The sequence below is a fragment of the Sphaerodactylus townsendi genome, linkage group LG05 (genome assembly GCF_021028975.2).
Source record: "Sphaerodactylus townsendi isolate TG3544 linkage group LG05, MPM_Stown_v2.3, whole genome shotgun sequence".
NCBI classification, from domain to species: Eukaryota; Metazoa; Chordata; class Lepidosauria; order Squamata; family Sphaerodactylidae; genus Sphaerodactylus; species Sphaerodactylus townsendi.
Window position 1 is genome coordinate 38,343,554 of NC_059429.1, and position 25,357 is coordinate 38,368,910.

Consider the following 25,357-nt stretch of genomic DNA (forward strand, 5'->3'; position numbering starts at 1 on the left):
GTTAGATTTTGAGCATCCTTTTACTCATATGAGGAATTAATGTAATAGTCTGATACTTGCAGCAGATTTTGACATCTCCTTTTTTGAAACTGGAATTAAACATTTGCAGCCTGTGGGCCATTGTTTCATTTTCCATATTTGTTAGCTCATTCGTATTAATATTTTTAATGGACTCCGTTTCTATGGCTTGAAATAGCTCCATTTATATCCCATGTACTGCTGGTGATTTGTTTTCCCTGAATTACTTTGAGTGCAATTTTCATTTCACTTTCTAAAACTGAAGATTCTTCTTCAAAACAGTCGCCTTTGAAGGAATCTTTTCTATGTAGTTCTTCGCTGCATTTTCCCCATCTTTTCTTTATTTGTCCTGTTTAGTTAATGTATTGATCTTTCCACATCAGTAATGATGCTTTAAATTTCCCTTTGATTTTTTGGATCTCATGGAACACATCTCTTGTTATTTCTTTTGTGTTGGTCTCTTGTATTTCTTTACACTATTATAATAGTTCTCCTTTGTCTCTGTGTGCAAGTCACTGGAATTCCGCAATTAGACTTTAGAATTTATTTCTGTCACTTTTACTTCTGCTTCTTGTCTATTATTAGCAATTTTGAGAGTTTCATCAGTCATCCATCAACATTTTCCTTTTCTTGGAGGGCGGGGCGCTACAGAAATAGTCTTCGCACATTCTTCCTTGATAATATCTCTGGTTTCTACCCACAGCTCTTCTAGTTCCTATTCACTTGAATTTAATATTGTAAATCTGTTCTTTACATGATTTTGAAACTCTTTAAGAATGTTGTTTAGATTGTTTTTTGGCATTATAAATATTTTTTTCTTCAGGTTTAGTCTAATTTTCGATATTAACAATTCATGGTCTGTACCTCAATTAGCTCCTACTTGCTGTACCTCAATTAGTTTTGTTTTTGCAGAGAGAATAGAGCTCCATCTTTTTTACTTCTGATTATGTAATCTGATTTGTACATTGGCCAGCTGGTGAAACATGCTTTCAATGAACAAATTATTGGCTTTTTCTGCACAACACAAATGTCTTGCAGACGTTATAAAAAGAACTTTTTTCACTTTGTCTGCATAGCACAGCAAAATAAAGCATTGCCAGTGAAAATGGTTCTTGCATCCACCTTTTTCTGTTGCTTAAGGGATTCTCCATGCCGCCCATCATTTGCTGAGTGTTTCCCAGGGATGTTTCCTCAGCTGGCATTGCAGCTGGCTGCTATTTCAGTGTGTAAAATACATGAATAAACTCACTGGCATATCTAGGGGTCAGGGGTTCTTCTTGGGGGCACATTCATGGGGGCCATAAATGTGCCCCCACTTGTAACTGAGCCCCAGTCCAGAACTTCCCACAGAGTTTGGGAATGGGATACAGTTGAAGGTCAGCGAGCCCCATGCCCAGTCTCCACGTGGTCATGGGAACAGCAAAGGCCAGTTGAGCCTGGCTGGGGCAGATTAGATCCAACTGTAAGCTGCAGCCTGCAGCTTAGAGCAAGATCCAAGCCTGGCACCAGCTGGGCTCAGACTGAAGTCGGCTGCTCTCACCTCTCTAGCTTTATACTGTAGGCTCTGCCCCGCAAATTCCACCTTCAACCAAATTGGGTCAGTTATTTTGTAATCTTCAATATAGCTACTGGTGTCTCTCCTTAGAAGCACCTGGACCATACCCTAGAATATGGCACCGAGGGCAAGGGCAGAAACTGCACCCCCTCCCCCCCCCCAAAAAAGTGCACCCTCCCCCCAAAAGTGTGCCCTGCTCCTCACCTTTCTCTAGACAAGAGGCCGACAGTGGGCAGAGAGGGAGACCAACTGTCATGGGTGCCTAGTGGAAGAGGTGAGCCATGCTCTGTGCAGCTTTGTGAGGTGTGCATAAGAGAAAGAACCTCTAAGTTTTGTAGATTGAGTCAGACAGTCCAGTTTTTTTGGTCCCCATTTTTCCTCTCTCTATCTTCTCTTCACTACCAAGCATGTTAGTTCCTGAATTAACTTTCTCCTGCATTTTAATCAGATTGAGCATCTTTTCTATGTTAATTACTCTGCCAACATTTTGTATTGCTAAATAGTGTAGAAATGTTTTAAAATACATGCAATAGCAAAGAACTGTCCTTTTTAATCATTGTTGCATCACAGCTGTTTTCACTTTATAAGGCAGGGTACATCCGCAAACCATGCAGTATACTGAAGCAATTATTATAGAGGAAGGTGGGGGCATGAAAAGATTTTTGCAGCAGCTGAAGTAGATGACCAACCCTAACACAAGGCTAACGCTAGCAAACCTTTAATAGGGAGAGGAGGTGAGGATTTTTAATGATGTTTTAATTGACTTTTTAAAAGGATGTTTTTATTGTGGTTTGTAATGTTTATGTTTTATGTTATTATGTTTTTAGGATTGTACATTTTAAGGGGGTGTTTAACCCCATTATGTAAGCTGCCCTGGGACTTCAGTGTACGGCAGGGTATGTATACTTACATACATACATACATACATACATACATACATACATACATACATACATACATACATACATACATACATACAGAGGCGTAGCTAGGCAAAGCTGCGCCTAGGGCAGCCTCTGAGTTTTCTGCCCCCGCCCCCCTGGCGTGCAACCACTTACATTATCCAGCAGTTATGACAGTGCCTTTGGGTGGCCATGGCGCAGATCAGAGTGCACCTGCTCTTAACCTGCTACGTCACAGCTTCAGCGCCGCTCCCACTCTCAGAGGGAACTTCTGAGAGTGAGAGGGGCGCTGCGTGCAGCCTCTAAACTCCGCACTATTGGCTCCCTCTTCTTTTTAAAAGAGGAAGCCCAGAGCGCCGAGGTTAGAGGTGTCAGTGCCCCTGTCACTCTAAGACGAAACTTCTGAGAGTGAGAGGGGCGCTACAGCCTCCATTTTGGGCGTTGGGGGGGGGTTTAAGCCAAGAAAGGGACCTTTCTCGGCTTAAAAAAAAGCGCCGGAGGAGGGGGTGTGGTCTGGCTATTTTGTGCCCCCCACATGACTTCTTTTGGTGGCGCCCGGGACAAACCGTCCCTGTGGGAGCTTCACCACATACATACAGACAGACAGACAGACAGACAGACAGACAGACAGACATAGTGAGGAAATGTTGTCAAATGTCACTTTTCTCAGCCCTGCAGCACTATAACATGACAAGCTGCACCCCTCAAAATTTTGCTACACAGTCTTTTAAAGCTTTGAGCTGTTAAAAACTGCTGTAACTAAGCCTGTCAGGGGAAATGAACACATATAAAAGGAAGAATGATTTTGTTGCATCTCATTGTGCAACACTGGAAGCTGAGTCAGGTGCAAGAGCCAGTACTTGTTTATGTTTCATTATATGCATTAAAGGCTAGAGAATCAACAAAGAATGACCACCAACAAGAGTAAGAGCTGATGTCATTACTCAATGTATAAAAAAAAAGTATAACAAACCAATAGAACCATGGCAAGCAGATGGCTGATGCTGGGAGTTTTGGCTTCTCTCAAAGTGCTGTTTTCATATGAGACGGTTTTGAATTCATCTCTTTTTAAAAAAATACTCATAATTTATTGCTGCAATATAGAAAATTTGCTGCTACACATTTTCCTTTCCTCCTATGGAGCTTGGCTTTGCATCAAACTTATGCAGCACTTGGGAAAGGAGAAAGAGCACCCTCTGCAGGCCAATAATGCATTCTTTGGGTTTTATTTTCTTATGAATATGCAAAGAACTGGTTAAAAATGTGAGTCTTCAAGTACAGAGTTGAACAATGCAGTCCTATGCAGAAACATGATGATCTAAGGCTAATGTAAATTTGCACAGGATTGTGCTGTGTTACACTTTGTATCACAAGTGAGATTGGAAAAGACATACAATCCTAAACAAAGATATACTCTTCTAAGCTCATCCTCCAATGGTGTATTGAGAGTAACCCTAAGCAAGTCAGAATGCTACACAAAACTATTTAGTGGGGCTTAGATCAGACATAATGCAAACTACTTTGCTGTGTGATATTGCCAGGAAATCCCATAATGTCCATGATGTCATGAGACTTTTTTTTTTCAAATTGTGATATGTACACAAACACACATTACTTCTTCTGGGGGTGGGGGAGTTAAAACCCTTTTAACGTGGGGAATTTTCCAGAATCTTGGGGATTTCCCCAAGTATGTAAAAAATCTTCCCTTTCTGTATGCAGCCCCTGGATGTAATTCTTTTTAAATTTTTTATTGTATCATTTGAATATTCCATTTTATATTACTAGTCTTCATTCGTTTTCAAACAATACATTTTCCCCCTTTTCCCCTCCCCCCCCCCCGCATTTTCTTCATAATTTTATCAAACAGCAGTAAGTTCATTCTTTGTAATCTCTTCTCCCATATCTCCTCATTGACTCCAGCTTCTTTCATCCAGTCCGCATATATTGTCCATATCTTCAAAATTTCGCTCTGTTTATCTTGCCACAGTTTATTTTTTATTACATCGAAAATGTCCAGTGTCACTTGTTCCCAGATATATTCCAACCATTTCTGGATTGTCCATTTTTTCTTTTCTTTCCAGCCTAAAGCTATTGTTGCATCTGCTACTTTGATCATTATTTTATACATATCGCTATATTTTTTATCCACCCTTCTATCCTCCATTACACCCATGAACAATAAATCATTATTTATCCCAATATTAATCTTCACCAGTTTCTCGATATATAACATTACGGTTGTCCAAATTTTTTTCACGTCTATACATTCTGTCCACATATGACTTTAATATGCCTCCTGGTCTCCGCAGTGCCAGCATTTAGGACTAATTCCGTTAATCATATATGCTGGTTGTTTTGGTGTTCTATACCATTTCAATATCACTTTTCTTTCCAACTCCATATATTTCTCAATCTTTATATTTTTCCAACTGTCTATTACATTTTCAGTTTTCCCAGTGTCTAGAAAACCTTCCTTCTCCCATTTTTGATTCAATGTTCTTATCACAAAGTCTTTGTCATCAACCATATACTTATATATATATGTCCCAAAATTTTCCCTTTACATTTTTCATATAGTTCAAAACATTTACCCATTTTACATTTTCCGCTTATTCGTGAAACCGTTATCCTTTCCCAAATGCCCCTCAAGACCAACCAGTTCTCATTACCTCCTAACTCTATAAAATTCTGTAATGTCATAATTTCTCCTCCTTCTCTTATTAGATTTGCAACAGTTTGGAGATGTATTTTTTTAATTCACACTCAGTATAAGGTAGGTAGGAAATTATGCATACATATAACATGCTTCTCATATGTTCAGAAATTTGCACAACCAGACATGCAGGAAGTTACCAAGTGGATGAATCTTAAAGCAAATGTCCATTGCACTGGGGAAGTAGGGACAAGAAAGACTGAATTCTTCCCCTTACATGCAGAAAGAGTTCAGGTGTTATTTCCATCACCACCACATCTAAAAGTAGACTGTACCACATGTTTTTTTTTTACAATTGCTTGATTCAGCTCTCAACAACTCATCTTCTAACAATAAAAGGTTTCTGAATGACATATTATACTTTATTTGATTCAGGCAAAGAAAAACAAAAAACCAAGCATTCTGTAGAATTGAAAGGCAAATTGCACTATTTGTAATTGGGTGCCTGAATCTCCAGTTTCATTTAGAAGACATGAAAGCTTTATAGTGCAATCCTAAACCAGATTACACCCTTCCAAACACACTTCCAGGAGTGCTTTGATTGTGTGTTCCTGCATTGCAGGGGATTGGACTCGATGGCCCTTGGAGTCTCTCTATGATTCTATGAAACCCTCTAATTTCAATGGATTTACAGCCCAATCCACAGGGCTTCCAGATGGTGTGAGGAGGCAGTGAGGACCAGGAAAACTGCCTCAAAAGCCCCCATAGCCTAAAACAGACTACACTAAGGACTATAAAGTGTAGTCCGAGGGCTATCCTGGGGGTATTCCTGGGCTGAAAGTCCAGTGGAAGCCAAATACGGTTGGCTCCATGCCCAGGAATGTTCCTAGCCCACCTCCAACTGTGCTGGCATCCAACTTTACGCTGGCGTAGCTCTACAGGGGACAGAGTCTTCCAGGTTGGATGCCACAGAGCACTGCAGTGCCCACCCACCTCCCTGTTTGCCCTCCCTGCTGACATAAGTGTCACTTACACTGGCAGGGTGGGCAAATGTGCTGGCATGGCCCCATGCCAGCTCCAAAAGCTGATCCGGCTCCCTAAATAGGGCTGCCCAGGTTTCTATTTTGGATTGTTAAAACTACTGGGAAAGAAAACAACATGTGAATCCAGTTCAGACATCATAAATTGGTAAGAGAGGACACTGGAAAGTGGACTTTGAGAAGAAATATGGATTTTCTGGAAATTTTGAAGTCCTAGAAAAAACCTGTGGTTTTTTTCACTTTTTTCAGAAAAAAATAGAAATTATGGGGATATTGAAATATATGCATTATTTACTGTCATACCTAAACTAAGCTTACTGCTTTAACAACATTAAATGTATAATCTATAACTTTCTTAGCATATAAAATAGTAATATTTGACAAGTTTATGCAATTTAAAAGTTATGAATGCCTTAGTCTTGTACAAGTAAAATTGCCATATTTGAGAGAAAACTCCAAGCTGGTGCAGCCTATACTGTTTTAGCACAAGTACCTTGATTTTTGTTTTCTGTTAGAGAGATCTAAGTTGTCAATGGAACTTTCAGTGTTGCTATGGGAAATTGGTGTAGTTTCCTGCCATCTCCTTCTGATCTTTTCCCCCTTCCTACAAGTTAGGGCAATTAAGCTACCTTTACCTGATCTGTGGGTATATGTGTCACAGTCACAGTGGTTTGAAGGAGAGCTGGAAAGGTCAACGATCAAAAAGAAGATAGAAGGCATGCAACAGCAGAAGAGCAAAACGAGAGCCCTGCATGCTCCCCCAATGAAGATCTGGCATCATTCTAGGTGCCTCACAACTGGATACTCTGTCCTCCCCTCTCCCATGGGATCTTGAATTTAAGAGGGTCTTGCATCTTGGATTTAAGAACTGCATACATTTACATGCCTCCTTGTCTTTAAAATCAATTTTTAAAAGAAAATATGTCATTGGAGCGGGGTTTTCCTCCAAAATTATCCAAAATGTTGTATTTTTCCATCAGAAAAATGGGTGAGAAGGCCTCAGAAAAAGATAGGTGAGTAGTGTTCTTTCTGATTATTTTTAATTTTTCTAGGCTTTCACATCTCTGTTCAAGAGTCTCAGTGGAATCAATCACTACTAATAACATCAGTGCATTATTTAGCATCCTGAGTGTGTCCTGGAAGTACAGAAATCTGCTGCTCCCTTTGGTGTTTGCTCGTCACCCATGGTAATGTTTTCCGGGCAGAGAAAATCCCACAGAGTCCCTTGATTATTTTCCAAGTGGTAATATTCCTTGAAACTCTCTGTACATTTGCATTGTGTTAATGCAGCCCTCAAGTCCATTAGCAGAGGATAACAGCAGCTCTCAAGCAGTGTGGAGTTCATGTTATCATGATCCTAAATGCTCAAGTACTCTTCTTCCTGTCATTCCAGCACATCACTTCTGGGTTCAGCTTCGTTCATCCATACCTTTCATAACTCACCAACCTTCTAGATCAATTGTTTTGTCTCTTTACAGAGAAAAGAAAGGGATGCTATTAGTTTGGCTATCTTGGTTATGGGTTTTGCCTGACTAAACTGGAATGTGATTACAAACTTAGCAAAAGCATGGAATGTTTCCTAATGACTGAAAAATCTCTCAACCCTTCCTTTGGAAGGAGATACTCTAAACAGAGGAACAAAGAGACTGTGGTTTGTTTGTTCGTTTGTTAACTGGATCTGGCTATGAGGCATTATTGGGGTACAATTGCTTTTCAGCAGTGTGGTGCCCAATTAGTGCCTCCACTGCCTGCTGGAGGAAGAATGAGTAAAATGTTTAAGACAAAATTTTACTCTCTCCATATTTGTAGCATTAGATAATGTATCTATATAATTCCTTTGTATATCACAGACATACTTGAAGGATACACTTCTCATTCAGACATTTCTGATTTTGCACACAATTAATATGCTATAAGGCTATGGTAATAGACTATTGAATAGTTCAGTGTTTTGAGTGTTACAATATTTCCCTTGATACCAAATATGTTCCTAGCCCTATTTTCTGACATTCTGAGACTCTTTCTTTCCAAATACTATACTGTGTGTTTCCTGTCTTTATTTTTCAGTTTCTCAGAAAAGTAAGATATATGAACAATAAATCTATTTACAGATCTTTAAAATATTTGGTATATAGTTTAACATTTTTTTCATAATTTTACTGGCAGAAAACTAAGGCACGAGCAGCCCAATACAGAGGAAGAAGAAGAGTTTGGATTTATATCCCCCCTGTCTCTCCTGTAGGAGACTCAAAGGGGCTTACAATCTCCTTTCCTTTCCCCCCTCACAACAAACACCCTGTGAGGTGGGTGGGGCTGTGAGAACTCCGAAAAGCTGTGACTAGCCCAAGGTCACCCAGCTGGCATGGGTGCAGAGGCGTACCTCCCATTGGCAAAGTGGGCAGCTGCCCTGGGCGCCACCTTGTGGTGGGCGACAAAATTGCAGGTTTGTAAGGGATTTTGTATTTTCAGTGTTTTTCCATTTTTGGCCTGCAGGGGGCGCAGATTTTAGGCTAGCAGCACCAAAATTTCAGGGATTTTTTGGGAGACTCTCCTGATGATATCACCCAGGTTTGGTGAGGTTTGGTTTAGGGAGTCCAAAGTTATGGACTCCCAAAGGGAGTGCCCCCATCCCCCATTGTTTCCAATGGGAGCTAATAGGAGATGGGGGCTACACCTTTGAGGGTCCATAACTTTGGACCCCCTGAACCAGACTTCACCAAATCTGAGTGGTATCATCAGTAGGGTCTCACGAAGATACTCTGAAATTTTGGTGCTGCTATCTTAATAATTGCATCCCTGACAACAGGCACCCGCTAAATTTCCCCAGATTCTCTTTTTAAATTCACTCCCTTCCCACCAATGCTTGTTTTCTTTCTTTCTTTTATTCTCTCAGTGCCTAATAAAGGTTGTTGTTGTTGTTGTTGTTGTTGTTGTTGTTAAATCTACCCCCTTCGGCATGGATTTAAAGGGAGAATCTGAGGTCCCCAGTTTAAACACCATTTAAAATGATGCTGTTTGGGAGTGGATTTCAGCATCACTTGTTTAAACTAGGGAGCCCAGATTCTCCTTTTAAATCCACCTTAAAGGGAGAATCTGCCCCCCCCCCCAGTTTAAATAACATTGAAAGTGATGCTGTTTCCCCCAATTGGGGGGACTGGATACAACACCATAAAATGTTTTCATAGCAGTAATAAAACATTTTGAAAGCATTTTGAAAATGTTTTCCAAATATTATTTCAGCTGTGTGGCATGGCCCATTGCTATGTTCAGATTTGTGAGTTGGGGGATGTTCTATAATGTGATGGTGACTTTGAAACGACCTGGTGGAAAAAAATCATTGTTTGGTCATGGTGGGGGAGGGTAGCCACCCATGGGGGGGGGCATCAAACTCAGGTTTTGCCCAGGGCTCAAGTTCGCCTAGGTACGCCCCTGCATGTGTGGGAGTGTACAGGCTAATCTGAATTCCCCAGATAAGCCTCCACAACTTAAGCGGCAGAGCTGGGAATCAAACCTGGTTCCTCCAGATTAGAGTGCACCTGCTCTTAGCCACTACGCCACTGATGCACCCAGGCCAGACAGGTGGGGATGGCATCACTGTGGTGCTGCCCTGCTGCCTTCTGAAGGCTTTCTGGTTATGTGGGGAGGGAAAGAAAAACACACATAGGCAGTTTCGCAAATGTGGGCCTGCCCAGGGGCTGCCCTGTGATATTTCCCTTACCCCAGAATATGCAAAAATCGCCAGTTTGACGATTCTTTTAAAAAATCCCGAGGTGACCCCACTGCCGTGCAAACACCATGGGAGCAGACCCGGTATATTTTTTCCACCTCGCCACTTCCTCCCACTCCCTCTGTCTCCTGGAACCAGTCAGCAACCCATACACCCTTCTTCCTTTCCCCTGGGTCCATAAGACATAAGGTCTTGTGTGAGGAGGCTTGAACCTAGCTCTCTCCTCTCTCGAAAGGTTTAAAGCCCCCGCTTCAACCACTCCGCCCAGCCCAGGGACAGGGAGCCTCCCTGCCTGCAGCACCCCCCTGGGCTGCCCCAAGAAAGGCACCATGTGGCTGGGCAGCAGCCCTGGGTGGGGGCCCTGCTTCTCCCACCATAGCCTAATGCATCCCTTTCATTGAAATCCACATGCAACAAATCTGCCCAGGAGAAAGATTTCATTGTACCCCTACTCAAAATGTATACATTGAGGAAAGGACTGCACTATTTACTTGTAATGTTCTCCTTGTCTACTATACCTTACCAGATTCATCACCGTCTTCCCTTTTTTCCTCTTCCTCCATCTTGAGCAACTTGGGACATCTACTTGAGAGGATCAGACAATAAAAATTCTAAAGAAATATACTTCAAAACCAGAGCAAGAACTATAGCTGTTCAAATTCAATAATTCTGGGGTTAAGACAGAAAGGAGGGGGGGGAAGGACCCTGCAATTGTTCTCTCTGAGACTCCATTTGCCCAGAAGGACGAGCAGACTGATTGAATTGCCCTGTACAGGTTTAACTTTCATAAGTAAACCCATGTTAACAGAAACACAGAACAGTAAAGTCCTGCTGAATAAAACATGAGACTTTTCTGTGCTCTTCTGCTTCTCAGGATGTTATTGCTAATTCATTTTTAATCAAACCTCTTTTCCTAACCCATGCCTCAGATACATTTCTTTCCTTAAATGCACCCTTATCCATGTGCCAACAAAAACATTTCTAAAAGAGCAATTTAAACCTTCTTGCAGCACTGGTCCTCACATGCTCTCTGCTTCATCACTAACCTCAACTTTTCAGCCTAGGTAGGGATATTCGATAGTATGCATTTGAGCTTTCCCTTAGAAAGCATTTCTCCCCTTCCATGTTTGATTGACCAATTTATCTGCAAGGAGGGAGATGTACAAAAGTGCAAAAGGTGGCTAGTAGGGTTGCCAGTTCTGGGTTGGGAAACTGCAGGACATTTTCAGGGTGGAATCTGGGAACTGATCTGTCACCTAGAGATCAGTTGTAATCCCAGGAGATCAAGGCCCCACCTGAAGGTTGACAAACCTGGTGGCTGGGTTTAAAATTAGACAAGCTAGGTCCATCCAGGAGCGTAATGAGGCAGCCCTGGGCAAACTGTAGCCCTGGGCAAAACCTGAGTTGGATGCCCCCCCCCCCATGGGCGGCCACTCCACCACGACCAATTTTTTTTGCACCAGGACATTGGTGCCTGCAGGGGGTGCATTTGTAGACATATTAGCACCACAATTTCAGTATATCATCAGGAGACTGTCCTTATGCTACTCCCCAAGGTTGGTGAGGTTTGGTTCAAGGAGTCCAAAGTTATGGACTCCCAAAGGGGGTGCCCCATCCCCCATTGTTTCCAATGGCAGCTAATAGGAGATGGGGGCTACAGTTTGAGGGTCCATAACTTTGGCCCCCCTGAACCAAACTGCACCAAACCTGGGAGGTATCATTAGGGCAGTCTCCAGATGATACCCTGAAATTTTGGTGCTGATACGTCCAAGAATGTCCTCCCTGCAAGAACATCCCGAAATTTGCCCAAGAATCTTTGTTCTGCATTGAGTTTTCTACATTGCTGTCAATGGGGGTTGCAGGCTGGGGGGGCACATTTCTGAAGGCACAGTCTCATAACTTTCAGGGTCTCATAAGGAGACTGCCCTAATGATACCTCCCAGGTTTGGTGCAGTTTGGTTCAGGGGGGCCAAAGTTATGGACCCTCAAAACTGTAGCCCCCATCTCCTATTAGCTCCCATTGGAAACAATTGGAGATAGGGGCACCCCCTTTGGGAGTCCATAACTTTGGACTCCTTGAACAAACCTCACCAAACCTGGGGGGTATCATAAGGACAGTCTCCTGATGATACGCTGAAATTTTGGTGTCGCTAGCCTAAAAACTGCGCCCCCTGCAGGCCAAAAATGGAAAACCACTAAAAATACCCAAAAACGAACCCAGCATTTTGATGCCCCCCCACAAGGTGATGCCCTGGGCAGCTGCCCACCTTGCCCAATGGTCATTACACCAGTGGGTCCATCATATGTCTAATGGTGTAACAATTATTCACACTAATGGAAAGGTCTACAGCTTTGGTGTACCATCATACACATTTTGACCTCCTGTGGCTTGGCCATAAAGTCCCAATTTTATACCAACTAAGCACCAGGTTTGAGTCTATAAAATAGAAACTTGATACACCTGTAATGACTAGAGACCTAGCTACTAACTAACAATTAAAAATCGAGTATGGTTAGTGCTCAGTTTAATGATAGTACTGTGAAAGTAAGTGCAAACCTATTAAATACAATATATCTATGTAGATACAATACACAACATACAATAATGATACAAACAAGAGGACAAAACACACAAAAAGTGCTAGCCAGCTGACAAGCACTGAAAGACTGAGGCAGGGGAACACGAGAGTCCTGGTGTGATAAGTCTCAAACAGGTCAATGAAAATGTGTTCCCAATACAATATCTCTCAAGTAAGTGGATGTAAAAGATGATATTTCCATGTGAACAACATGTAACTCGGGTAAATAGATGTAAGGGGTGGACAGGAAACTTTGGATTGACCCTGTTTCCCTGGGAGAAACAGCTTCATCAGCAGAATAACATTTTCAAAAGCTTGCCCATTTCAGGGATACCAAAGTCAAGGCACTTGAGAACATAGCAGTGCTTGTACAGAGTTCCCATTAGTGTAAGGCTAAGCACCATCAGTGTCTTCTTGTCCCAATTTTATCCCAAGTTTTATGATTCCATAAAAGCTACATCCAGATGCTTTAAACATGTAAGGGTCTCTCATGTTTCCCATTCACTCGCTGGTCTGCTGCCTTTATGTCAGAGGTCAGCTGGCCAGAAAAACTCAGATCTAGTCTGTGAAGAAAATTCAGAGAATTAGAAAAACTATTTTGAGTGAACTTCTTTTCACCTGTCTGTAAAGGAAATTACCTTGGGCTGCCATAGTGACCTAGGGAGCTAGACTCTCTTCAGTTTAGTACCTGGATTTAAAGACAAAATAGGACCTTAGAAACTATGGGTCAATTGCTAGCCTTACTGTGAAAACTGAGAAGATGGTAAGCATACATAAAGAGAGACTGAGGTACAGTGCATAGACAGAGGCTGGATTTTAGGATCTCTTCCAGACGTACATTTTTAAAGAGCTGTTGAACTAAGACTAAGTGTTCATAGCACCGTTTGCAATTGAGAGTTGCTAAACCAGAACTTTGTTGTCATGCTGGTACATTGTCTTGGTTTGAGATACTGCACAGCAGTTGGCAAATTCCCACTTAAGACATTATCTGCTAGAAAAGACAGCTTCATTATTGGACCATAAGGATGGTTTTTGCTGCCAAGATCAGACATTAAGAGAATCGATGCGGGTTTGTTCTTCAGTTGGTAGCCTGCAGGGAATGGAGGAGGGGCCAGAATTTCAAGCAGGAGTGAACAGAATAACTAAGAACCCAAAGTTCTGAAGCAAATGTGAATGCCGTGAAGAGTATCCTTCTATGACCCTGCCTTTTTAAAATCCCTTTTACTTTAGGAACCTCAGGCTGGGAAATGGGCTGCATTTTAATTCCTGCAGGGAATCCCTGAGGATTGTGTGTCCTTCATTTTTGCTGTTGTCGTTGTAGTTCATTCTATATCAAGAGCAAAGAAAAGAATCCTCCTGGGCTACCCTCAAATTCCCCAGACCCACCCCTGACACCATCAGACCTAACTCAACCATCACTTGAAAATAAATCACATGTTGCCCAGCTTCATAGGGGCCCAAGACAACCAAGTTCCCTGGAATTTCCTTCTTCTCAGTTCCCCTTTGTAGATGGACATATATGCACAGTGACCCTCAATCTGGCTTTATCCTCAAGTCTGTGGCTATCATACTTGTTCAGAAGGGGTTCCTGCAATTCTCTATAATGAATTGACTTCATACTCACTCGAATGTAAAGATGATCAGCAGATGTGAGATTGTGCTGGAATTTCTGATCAACATTTTCAGAGAGATACTTAAGTAGCAGAATTGTGCAGTGAATGTTAACTAGCTTAAAAGGGGGGCAAGGTTACATGGATATAAAACAAGAAATGCGATACTAGCAAATATACAGTTAAGACTACATCTTGCTTTCAATCTAGCCTCATGGCTAGCATGGTATCTCACTCACATGTGTGAGATATACACTCTCTTACTACTTCTACTGCTTCTAGACTCAAATAAAGAAAGGTCAAATCCCCATGGTCAATATAATATGTGATGCTCATGTGAAATATCCAGGTTTCAGGAAGAACTCTCCACTGCCTGATCTCCGAACAGGGTTTCATCCCAGTTCTGGCGCTCCCTCTCCCCCTAATGGCATGTTTTTTCAGAACCTGCATGTATGTGCAGCTTTTTTAAAAAAAAACACTGCAAAGCTGGATCGGTGGGGAGGTTCAGGGTTTGAAACTGTATTTGTTTTTCCCGCTCTAGCGAGTGACACGGAGCCTTCCACCCAATCACAGGGCAGTGGGCTGCGCGCAATGCATGCACAGACTTTTGTTTGTTTGTTTTGCGCTGGTAGAGGCTACATGGTGATGTGGCACCGAGGAGTGGAGCAGCGACCGAGCAAATGTGCGAGGCAGCGGCTGGTTTTTCTTTCACCCTGTTGAAACATGGCCACAAGAGAAACTGCGAACATGCAAACTTCCGAAGCACCGGCTGCTTTTTCAATGGCTGGAATAAATGCATCTGCCACCTCTGTTGGAGGTGAATTTAAAGGGAGAATCTGGGCTCCCCAGTTTAAACAGCTTTGGAAGTAATGCTGTTTGGGGGTGGATTCCAGCATCACTTCCAAAGTTATTGAAACTGGGGAGCCCAGATTCTCCCTTTAAGGTGGATTTAAAGGGAGAATCTTGGCTCCCCAGTTTAAACAGCATTGGAAGTGATGAGATTTGTCTTCTGTCCCAACTGTAAACTGTGCAAATTGAGATGACCCCTCTGTGCCAATTGCAAACTGTATGAGATTAGAAGCCTCTGTGCCAACGCTGCCACGTAGATATGCAGTGAAAGATTTAAAATGGCAAAACCACACAGTCACAAATGGCAAAACCACGCAGTCACGAGGATGTGAGCTGAAAACAAGACAAGGGCGGAGTATGGTTCCCGGCACAACACAATAGCTAATCAGAAGAAAGGGACATAGCCGGGGAGATCGTATGTATGCATCTACATGCTTATGTAACTACATGGCTTCGCACCAAAAATGTTTTTTTAAAAGTTCCTGCCCCAACACAACATGACAGCCAATCAGAACAGACCCACCGAGCAGAACACGTGTGTGTGGGGAGTGTAACATTGTTTGAATCCGTGATAGAAGTTCAGGTCTTCAATAGACGCACTCTGCTGTGGGGAGGGAGAAACCTCAATGAAATCTGGATGAAAAGGTTCTGTTTCTTTTGAAACCTGGTTGTATCTGTATTTAATTTTCAGTGGGGATTTGCCCAAAGTCAGGTAACTTTATACCTTCTGATGTGTGTACTTCTCAGCACGTAGGCAAAGGTGGTCAAGCTGACCAGTGGTTAAACAACAGGTCTGGTCATAAAACAGTGACCTCACTACCTTGTTTACATACAGTTAACCCTTTAGTATCTGAGTTGTGACAGACATTTGCAAATGCCAACAGATTGCTGCCAGTAATCTACTGTGCTTCTCATCATTGGTTTTCACACTCAAAAGCCTCCCATTCTGCCACCCTGTAGCTAGACCATGCTTTTCCTTAGAAAACCCATGCCCAATTGTAACAGGAATATCAGGCTGTCTGGCTCATGTACTCAAAATCCTACCAATGAATGGACAAAGCTTAGAACATACATATATGACATCTATGTCGTAACTCACATATACATAATCTGTTTTACCTCTATATCACAAAAATTCTTCTGGTATCCCAGTTTGTTCATACATGTCTGCATTTTGAGAAATTTTGATCCTAAGCCTGCAGGCCCTTTCACAGATGAAATATTTATGTGTCCATCAGAGATGTTTTAAACAGATGGTGGGAAATAGAAGGTGTACACGTAACAAACGAATATTTTCAATTAACATGTGCATCACAGAGGTATTAGGGAGACAAGACTGGATACAGCTCTCTAAACATTGTCGCTTCATGATATGCAAAATGGTCCTGAGGTAAATAATAAATTGTATAACAGTCATTTCCGCAAAGAACAAGTGTGCCATCTGTAGAACAGTCTCTCTCTCCACTGATCATTTTCCTGAGGATACTCTTAATACCCTGCGTACAGACTTGTGAAAGATTGGCATTTAGTGCAGACATTATAAAAGAGTTCAAAGGTACCCAGAGAACCATGTAAGTATGCTTGCAAGGTCCTCCCTACAGGAACCATGATTAATTACATGGCTTCAGAAAAGGCAGGCACTCTGTACAATATGTGGATTTTAAAGGCTTACCATAAAAATTAATAATGATAAAAACGTTAACAGCTCATGTTAACAGCAATATTAAAATGGAAAAGTGGTCACAGATGGCCAAACTTAGAAAGGGGAAGTTTTGCACTGAACATCACAGTAGCCTACAGGCTCACCAGCCAGGCTATCCCCCTCCATTTGTTCTAGAAACTCAATTTCATACTGCTGCTTCAGAAGCTTCACTTCTCTTAAGTGAACATGTGATTGGTGTTTGGAATATGCTGCCACAGGAGGTGGTGATGGCCACTAACCTGGATAGCTTTTAAAAGGGCTTGGACAGATTTATGGAGGAGAAGTCGATCTATGGCTACCAATCTTGATCCTCCTTGATCTCAGATTGTAAATGCCTTAGCAGACCAGGTGCTCAGGAGGAGCAGCAGCAGAAGGCCATTGCTTTCACATCCTGCACATGATCTCCCAAAGGCACCTGGTGGGCCACTTCGAGTAGCAGAGTGCTGGACTAGATGGACTCTGGTCTGATCCAGCAGGCTAGTTCTTATGTTCTTATGTTCTTAAGAGCACAAAGGGGCTTCTAGAAAGCAATAATAAAATACAATAGCAAAAAACGTTTGCTCTAATGTTTGCTGCTTCTTTGCTTTCTGCTTCTTGTTATTTTTGCTATTGCATTTACATTAGGATTTGGAAGAGGTGACTCTTCAGCTGAAGGGGAGGAGCAGGTATGGACCTGTGGTGAAAAGAAAAGGCAGTTTACAATCTGGTGAAACAGAGAAAGAGCATAATAACATAAAAAGTGGTCCAGCTAATCCAGTATCCCATTTCACACAGTACCCTATCAGTTGGCCTTGAGGGCCAACAGAGCAAGGAAGCTAGGGCATTCCCCTGATGTCATCTCCCACCACTGTTAGACAGAGGATTTACTGGCTCTGAACATGGAGGATCACTTCCATCATAATGGCTGGTAGTCATTAATAATGCTATCCTCAATGAATCTGTCCAGTTTCTTTTTAAAACAATCTGTGCTAGTGACCATCATTACATCGGCTGGCAGTGAATTCCATAATTTGTCTTTTAAGTAAAGAAAAACTTCCCCCTTTGTCCATCACGAATCCATTGTCCAGTGATTTCATTGGATACCTCAGCATTCTAGTATTAAAGAAAATGGAGAAAAAAGTTATCTCCCCCACTTTTGCTACCTCGTGCATAATTTTATAAACCTCTATCAAGACTTCACTTAGTTTTCTTTTTTCTGAATTGAACAGTCCACGATTGTTGAAGTCTTTCTTCATAAAAACAAAAGCAGGGCAGCAGAAAAAGACTGTTGTGCATTGCCTGAAGCACTTCGAAGAAGCAATTTCTTTCTCTGCAGATCTGATGCACAGTTGAAGCTGTGTCTCTCAAGGACCTAACCACATGATAGCTTTTCTTTTTCAGGTATGTCTCTCGGTCAGGTCAGCAAATGCATTCTGGGAATCTATGTTTCCTGGAGATGTGCAGACACCAATTTGGGTAGGGACTACACAGCATAGGGAGAGGAGCCTTAAAACTCCTCCATGTCATTGCCTCATCCTGAAATGGCACCAGTTGTTATTTGCCTCACTCACCAAATCTACCATTACACCTGCTTTCTATTCTGGCTTTACTTAAAAATGAACCTCACCTCCTACTTGAGAATCCAAAGAAAGAAGAAAAACTCATGCACTACTCTCCTTATTTTTACCCATGCCTGCTCAGCAACTTGGAAATGTAAATGCCTCTGAAATGCAGAAGCTTTCCCATATCTGTCTGAGAGAGACAATCCCTTGGGTCAGGGTATAATTCTGAAAAATGTTATCCAAATCAAGCAGAAAACAAATAGCTATAAAAGTGTTTCCTATTGAACTAAAGGAAAAGAAAACTAAATGTGATGCTTTAACATTCAGTGATGAAGAATCAAAATCAAAGGGGTTTTTCAATACTAAAACAAACAAAAAATGGGGGAGGCTATGTACATCCCTACCATAAAGAACATGAATCTCCCTTCTGTGTATTAAATAATAATATTCTACTTTAAACATTCCAAATTATCTTATACTTTAGACAGTCCAGGTTCTACAGTCTGTGCTTATAGATTACTTTAAAATAGGGTTAGACAGATTGGTGGGGGAGATATCCATCAGTGGCTACTAGCCAAGGTGAAGAAAGGGAATCTCCACATCCAGAGGCAGCAAATCTCTAAATACCAGGGCTGAGAAGCAGCATCAGGGCAAAGCCTCAGCCCCTATTTCCTCTTTATTTGGGCCTTCAAGGCAACTGGTTGGCTACTGAGTGAAACTGGATGCTGGACTAAATAGACCTGCTGGTTGGAGGCCTCAGGTTCTACTTGTGTTTTTCATTTCTTAAGATGGAACCATGGATTCCAGGACACAACAACCCCAGCCCATTTGCCTTTTATTTCTCTCTACAGGCAGCTTCCCTCTGATTTTTGTCACAGTTAGTGCCACTGTAACTGCTCTCTTTGTAGTTTCAGAGTCAGTAAGCAAGCAAGGAGGACAGAGGTTGAAGCGGTTTTGTTACCCCCAGCATGTGATGCCCTTTGCTTCCCCTTGCACCACCAGTGACCTTGAGCAAACCAAACCCCCATGGAAAAGGCAGTGCTACAGTGTCTAGGCTTGGACCCAGTCAGCAGCAGCACAGGTCAGGAACTGATAATGGGATTCCTCTGCAAATGGGACAAGTCAAACTCCAGGGGCAGAGGCAGCAGCACTGAGGCTCAGCTCAGGCCTTACTTGACTGACAACACCAGCTGGAATCAAGACAAGCCAGCATGATGTTGTGGTTCTGAGCAGGTGGACTCTAATCTGGAGAACCGGGTTTTGGTTCCTCACTGCTCCCCACAAGTGGCGAACTCTTATCTGGTGAACCAAATTTGTTTCTCGACTCCAACATTCCTGCTAGGTGACCTTGGGCTAGTCACAGTTCATTCAAAATTCTCTCAGTCCCACCTACCTCACAAGGTGTCTGTTGCAGGGGAAAGTAGGGAAAGGAGTTTATAAGCTGCCTTAAGTATCCTTACAGGAGAGAAAGGCTGGGTATCAATCCAAACTCTTCTTCTTCCCATGTTTTGGCACTGTCCTCACAGTGCCTTTGGAAGCAGTTTCTCCATTAACTGGCAAGAGAACCATCTTGGCAAGGTAGTAAACAAGTGGGTGGGTGGGCGGGCAAGAAATCCCAAGAGAAGGTCAGAAGTTAGGACATGTTTCAAATGACTAACTTATAAATGCTTATCACATAATTTGGGCAAAGCTGCATGCAGATATTAAGACAAGTTAGACGAGGACAGTGCTAGTCTCTCTGCTTATTTTTCACAAGGTCATCAAGCAAAACAAGGCAAACCACCCAAACGAGATGTTTCATTCTTTGTCCACAATTCTGCACACAAGCCACTAGATGGCTGCCTTGTCCCACTGTCAAGAGAAATACACTTACAAATTGGACACTCAGATTCTAACCTGCTATTTTTCAACCAACCCTAAACACTAATTATCTGTTAATTGTGCTGGAAGGCGGTTAGAACAATGCCTGAAGCTTTTTCTTTGTTCACGTAATAGCATACTATCAATCTGTTGGGGATATTTTGTCTAATCTACCAATTCATTTACATGCAGGATCTCTTGCAGACTTTCTGGATAAAAAGGAATCAGTTTTGCATTGCCCACATTTTGTGCTTCATTGATGCCATTTTCACACAGTAGTTTGGCGCTACAAAGTAGTCCACAAAGGCAACAACTTTATCACACAGACAATGAGCAGAGCTCTGGTGTAGAGCCCACAAGCTGAATGCAACTTGATTTTTGGCCACATCAGTTCTTTCCTTTGCTTGAAAACATACATGGTTTTCAGTTCATGGGACAGCAGAAGACACTGTAATGCTGGAATCCACCCCCAAACAGGGGGTGCTTAAATGGTGTTTAAGCTGGGGAGCCCAGATTCTCCTTTTAAATCCACCTTAAAGGGAGAATCTGGGGTCCCCAGTTAAAACAACACTGATTCTCCCCCACCCTGAAACAGCATCACTTTCAATGTTTAAACTGGGGGTCTCAGAGTCTCCCTTTAAATCCATGCCAAATGCAAACACAAATGGGGGGAGCTTCAGACATGTAATGGGGGATTGAACCCGGGAACCCCGCCTTACCTACATCCTTGCCTCAACACATCCTTTGTTGTCCTCACTATTCATTCCGCTTGCCCATTTGTAGATGGATGAAAAGGGGCTGGTGTGATGTGATGAATAAGCCTACTGGCCAAGAATGTACAAAACTCCTCCGACACAAATTGTACCCCATTATCTGATACAATGGCAACTGGGAACCCATGCATAGCAGACAATTGATGCAATTGATGCAATGGGATGTCATTGATACAACAAGGGTTACTTCTAACCATTTCCAATATGAATCTAGTATGATTAGGAAACTATGACTCTGAAAGGGTCCAGAAAAATAGATATGTAGCTGGGAACCATGATGTCTTTGTCAATTCCCACTGCTAGACTGGGGTGTGTGGTGGTGCTGGCCATGAATTCTGGTACTTCTCACATCTCGCAACCCACTCCTCTGCTGCAAAATCCATCTTCGGCCACCATACATAGCTGCATGCCAATGCCTTCATTCTCATGACTCCCAGTGACCCCGTGTAGGGTCTCCAATATTTGTATCCTCAGGGGAGCTGGAAACACCACTCTATTTCCTCACAATAGGCAACCCTTATGCAAAGATAACTCGTGCTGCCTTAATACAAATGGTGTAAATTTGTCATCCACTTTCCCAATAAGCCAACTGCTCCATGCCCAGTTTAGGACCTGAGTGATAATAAGGTCCTTCAATGACCTTTGAGCTATTTCTGATGCATGCAAGGATGGGTCAGACAGTGATACTACCATTATCACTTTCAACAATGGTGAATGATTCCCCTCTATTGTTGGTACGGGTAATCAGCTCAACACATCCACATTAGTATTGCTGCAGGACCCTGCTGATAGTGCACTTATAATTAGCACAAATCTGTACCTCTCCATTAACCTTCAAGGGCAAATAAATTGGAGTTTCCCATAGAGCATGCAAGACTGATTCCAATAAAGAATAAAGGTTACTCGTTAAAAGGATCATTGAGTAGACAAGACTGAGCTAGATGAGGCAATGGTCTGATTCAGTGCAAGATAGTGAAGCCTATGTGATCCATTCAATGTAGACAGGACATTTTGTCCCTGAGGATGTACATGAGTTCACTGCCCCATTGTAAAGCTTTCCAAATTTGGGACCATGTGAACTGGTAACTACTCTTAAGTTTACTTTGTTTACAAATAGATCTTGTAACATAAACAAAAAGACTTTCTATGACCAGGTATAATAGAACTCTCTACAATACTTAATGTATTGTTCAACTCATTCTGTTGTGAAAATTATACACAGCATAAGGGGATTCAGGAGAACTTGAGAGGACAAGGACATCTGATTTCCTCCTCCCAAACCATCTCCAGTTGCTCTAGCTCACCAATGCCCTGCTGGATTGTCTTCTTGGGTTTTTTCCCTCCCTTTGTCTGCTAGCTTTGGCTTGAATTGCCTCCTCATTCATTTGGTTGTGCCCATTCCCTGGTCACTTCCTCCTGCCAACCACTTTAAAAGGACCAGGGAATAAGTGATGCAAATGACTTTTACCTGAGACCCTGGAGAGCCACTACAGTCAAAGCAATACAGACCTTGACTAACTGACTGTTAAGCACCTTCATGGATGTATTCATGTACTAGCTTATATGTACCACTTTGGGTTGCGATTGCATTCCAAAATGTCACCCAAAGTCCAAGATTTGTTTTTCTTTTCATAAGGTTTTATACCCAAATCAGGTGGTTTATAAAAAGGCTTTTCTACAGATCTTGGAGTTTCTCTGATTTGCAGAGCCATAGACAGACAGACAGACAGACAGACAGACAGACAGAGACTATTACGGCCTTTTGGCCAGCCAATAGTTTAAAATCAGAATACATGTGAATACATAGCACTCCACTTATACAAAAATATAATATAAATTAAAATCCATTATAAAATCTATTAATAAATAACATTAGCTTCAGGCATTATTACAGTCCTCATCATACAGTGCGGCTCTTTGTTTTAATAAGGAATTACGCTTGTTGTGTACCAATATACAAAATTTAGCTACCTTCTGTATGAGCCTTAAATAATGGTCAGAGCCTTAAATAATGGTCACGGCTGGCCTTAATGCACCAATTTGCCTATCTGCAAAGGGGCCAGTCCTTTGCCATTTGAAATGGGGATTTTTCTTCTTTTCAGGATCTAGGCCAATTTACATATACATATATCTGAGGTGGGAAATCTGCAAGCAATACCGGTACATTTATCACCTGACACTCATAGCAGTTACCAAGTCAAGCAGAAAGGCAGAGTTCAAAAGTTTCCCTGTTGTGCAGAAACATTGCTGGTTTTCACAAGTTTTAAAATAATTTTCCACATGTGAAAAAGGCTAGGCGTGTGAACTTCTCTGCCTCAGAGGGCATGAGAATTAAGAACAGAAAGGAAGAGAACTTTTCAACATAAATGGTCAGATTCATGCCGGAAAAAAATCAGACTGCTTCCTCACTGAGAAATGTTTATGAGATGCCCATCAAATTGCAGGAAGACTTAACAGTAACGCTGCATCGACACATGGTCTGCAAAAGAAAAGTCCGTGGGCTGGACGGTCCAAGCACTTCAGCTTCTGTTATGCATCACCTTTTTGTTACAGGATTACTTTTTCCTCCAATTAGGGATGTCAGATCTCCAGGTCTCCAAGTTGGAAAACTCCTGGAGATTTGAGGGTGGAGCCTGGAGAGGCAGAAACCTCAGTGGGGTTTGATGGCACAAAGTCCACCCTCCAAAGCATCTGAATTCTCCAGGGGAACTGATCTCTGTAGTGAGCCACAATTCCAGGAGATTCCCAGGTCCCACCTGGAGGCTAGCATCCCTGATGCTACATAGCCAGAGAATTGTGTATTCCTGTATATGTAGGTTCCACTCACCAGTCGCAAAATTAGATTCAACCAAGAAAATCTGGCCAGTTTCTTTTTAACTCTGGATGCAGACTGAACACGTACAGAGCGCCTTGTGAAAGTTCAGCAATGAGCATGGGGGACTCAGTGCTCCGTCTCCATTGGCTTCATACTGCCGTTTCCCTTCCTTTTTCATCCTTGCACTCTCCTATCCCAGTTTGTCATTTAAATTAATTGAACAAACTAGGACCTTGGAGCCAAAATAAATTATTCACAATAAACACATTCTAGTTCATTTAATTGGTGAACTGAACTTGGAGCATAACTTTCAATCGCACCATTTGAATTCCAAAGATTTTTACGAAGAGTTCTCTGTCTTCTGGTCTTAACAGAGCAAAATACAACATAGCCACTGATTTTTTTTTCTTTGATGGCTACAGAAAACGTATTTGATACACAAGGAAAAATCCCCTATTTCAGTATGAGAGCATCTGAGCTGCAAAGAGCAAATAGTCGCCTAATCCCACTTCTCAGGTGGATGCTATTTGTGCTATATTAGCAATCTGGGAAAAAATGTTGCATGAGGCAAACAGGAATAGAGTAAGTTAAAAGGGCTAACAGGAGATGTACATCAGGGTCTAAATGAATTCCACTTGCGTGTATGTTGTTTTTCGAGACCTGGATTTATTCAGGGATAGTACTAGCCAATAGGCAACAGAGATAACTGGCCCCGGCCCTGTGCAGAGGAGCCCATCCAGTCCAAAGCTTGCACTGCCCAATCATAGCAACAGCAATTTACAGCCACCACAGCCAGGGCTTAGGCAGTCAGCTGAGCAGCAGTTGCTTGTCCTGCTGTCTAAGGCACAGGCAGTCAAGTTCTGGCAATGGCTCCCACCTGTCTCATACGGAGTGAGGGCTTCCCCTTTCCCCTTGTCTGGCCTTAGCCGAAGGAGCTTGTGGGGGGGTTTAGTGGTCCTGGGGCTCCAACCTGGACTTTTCCATAGAATTGGACCCCCTAACCCAATCGTTACCAATTTTTGTAATGATAGTTGCCAGCAGCTAAACTGAAAATCTGGTGGCTCTACCTTCACAGCCCCCTGCGCTATGGAAAGATTCTCCATAGGCTATAATGGAGCCAGGGGAAGGGGGGATTTAAACTTTAAGGTACTGTGAAGTTCAGTGTGAATATGCCAAAGTGATTCTTCTACTGCTTCTTTCTACTGCTGTGGCTGTGGCTGGCAAACAAAGCTGATTTTTTTTTTTGCCTTTTCAGGGTTGGGATTACCAGCTACAGCTTCAAAACCCTTTCTTTTTTTTCAGTTTTTAAAAAACGCCAGTTAGGTATTTTTCAGACCTTTTTTGTTTTAGCTTTACCAAGTGCACACCCCTACAGCTGAATTCCCATGTAGGGAGCAAGAGGGGCTCTGGATGTGCATTTGGTCCACAGACATCCAGACAGGGATGGTGAAGGTAACTCAAAGAGCGGTTGTGAATCGTTCCTCATCTTCTTGCAGAGGAGTGACAAGTGGGATTTTCAGGAATCTACCCTGGGCCTTGTGTTGTTCAATATCTCTATAAATGATATGAATGAAGGAATATAGAAGATTGCTTATTAAATTTGCAGGTGATAATAATTTGGAGGGGTAGCAAATTAAGTAGCAGACAAAGGATTATCTTGACAGAAGACAAAGGATGATCTTGACAGGCTGGTGACCTGGGCCACATTCTACACATTTAATAATTTTTTACAG

The 25,357-nt window shown here is 42.3% G+C and overlaps 1 long non-coding RNA gene across 1 annotated transcript in view; it reads left to right on the forward strand.

The window, feature by feature from the left end:
- The first annotated feature begins 6,189 nt into the window (after positions 1-6,189).
- The window catches only part of LOC125433020, a 37,859-nt gene continuing 18,691 nt past the window's right edge, over positions 6,190-25,357 (forward strand). The window contains exon 1 of the long non-coding RNA XR_007244583.1: positions 6,190-6,316. This is a non-coding gene — a long non-coding RNA (uncharacterized LOC125433020). The remainder of the gene's footprint in view (positions 6,317-25,357) is intronic.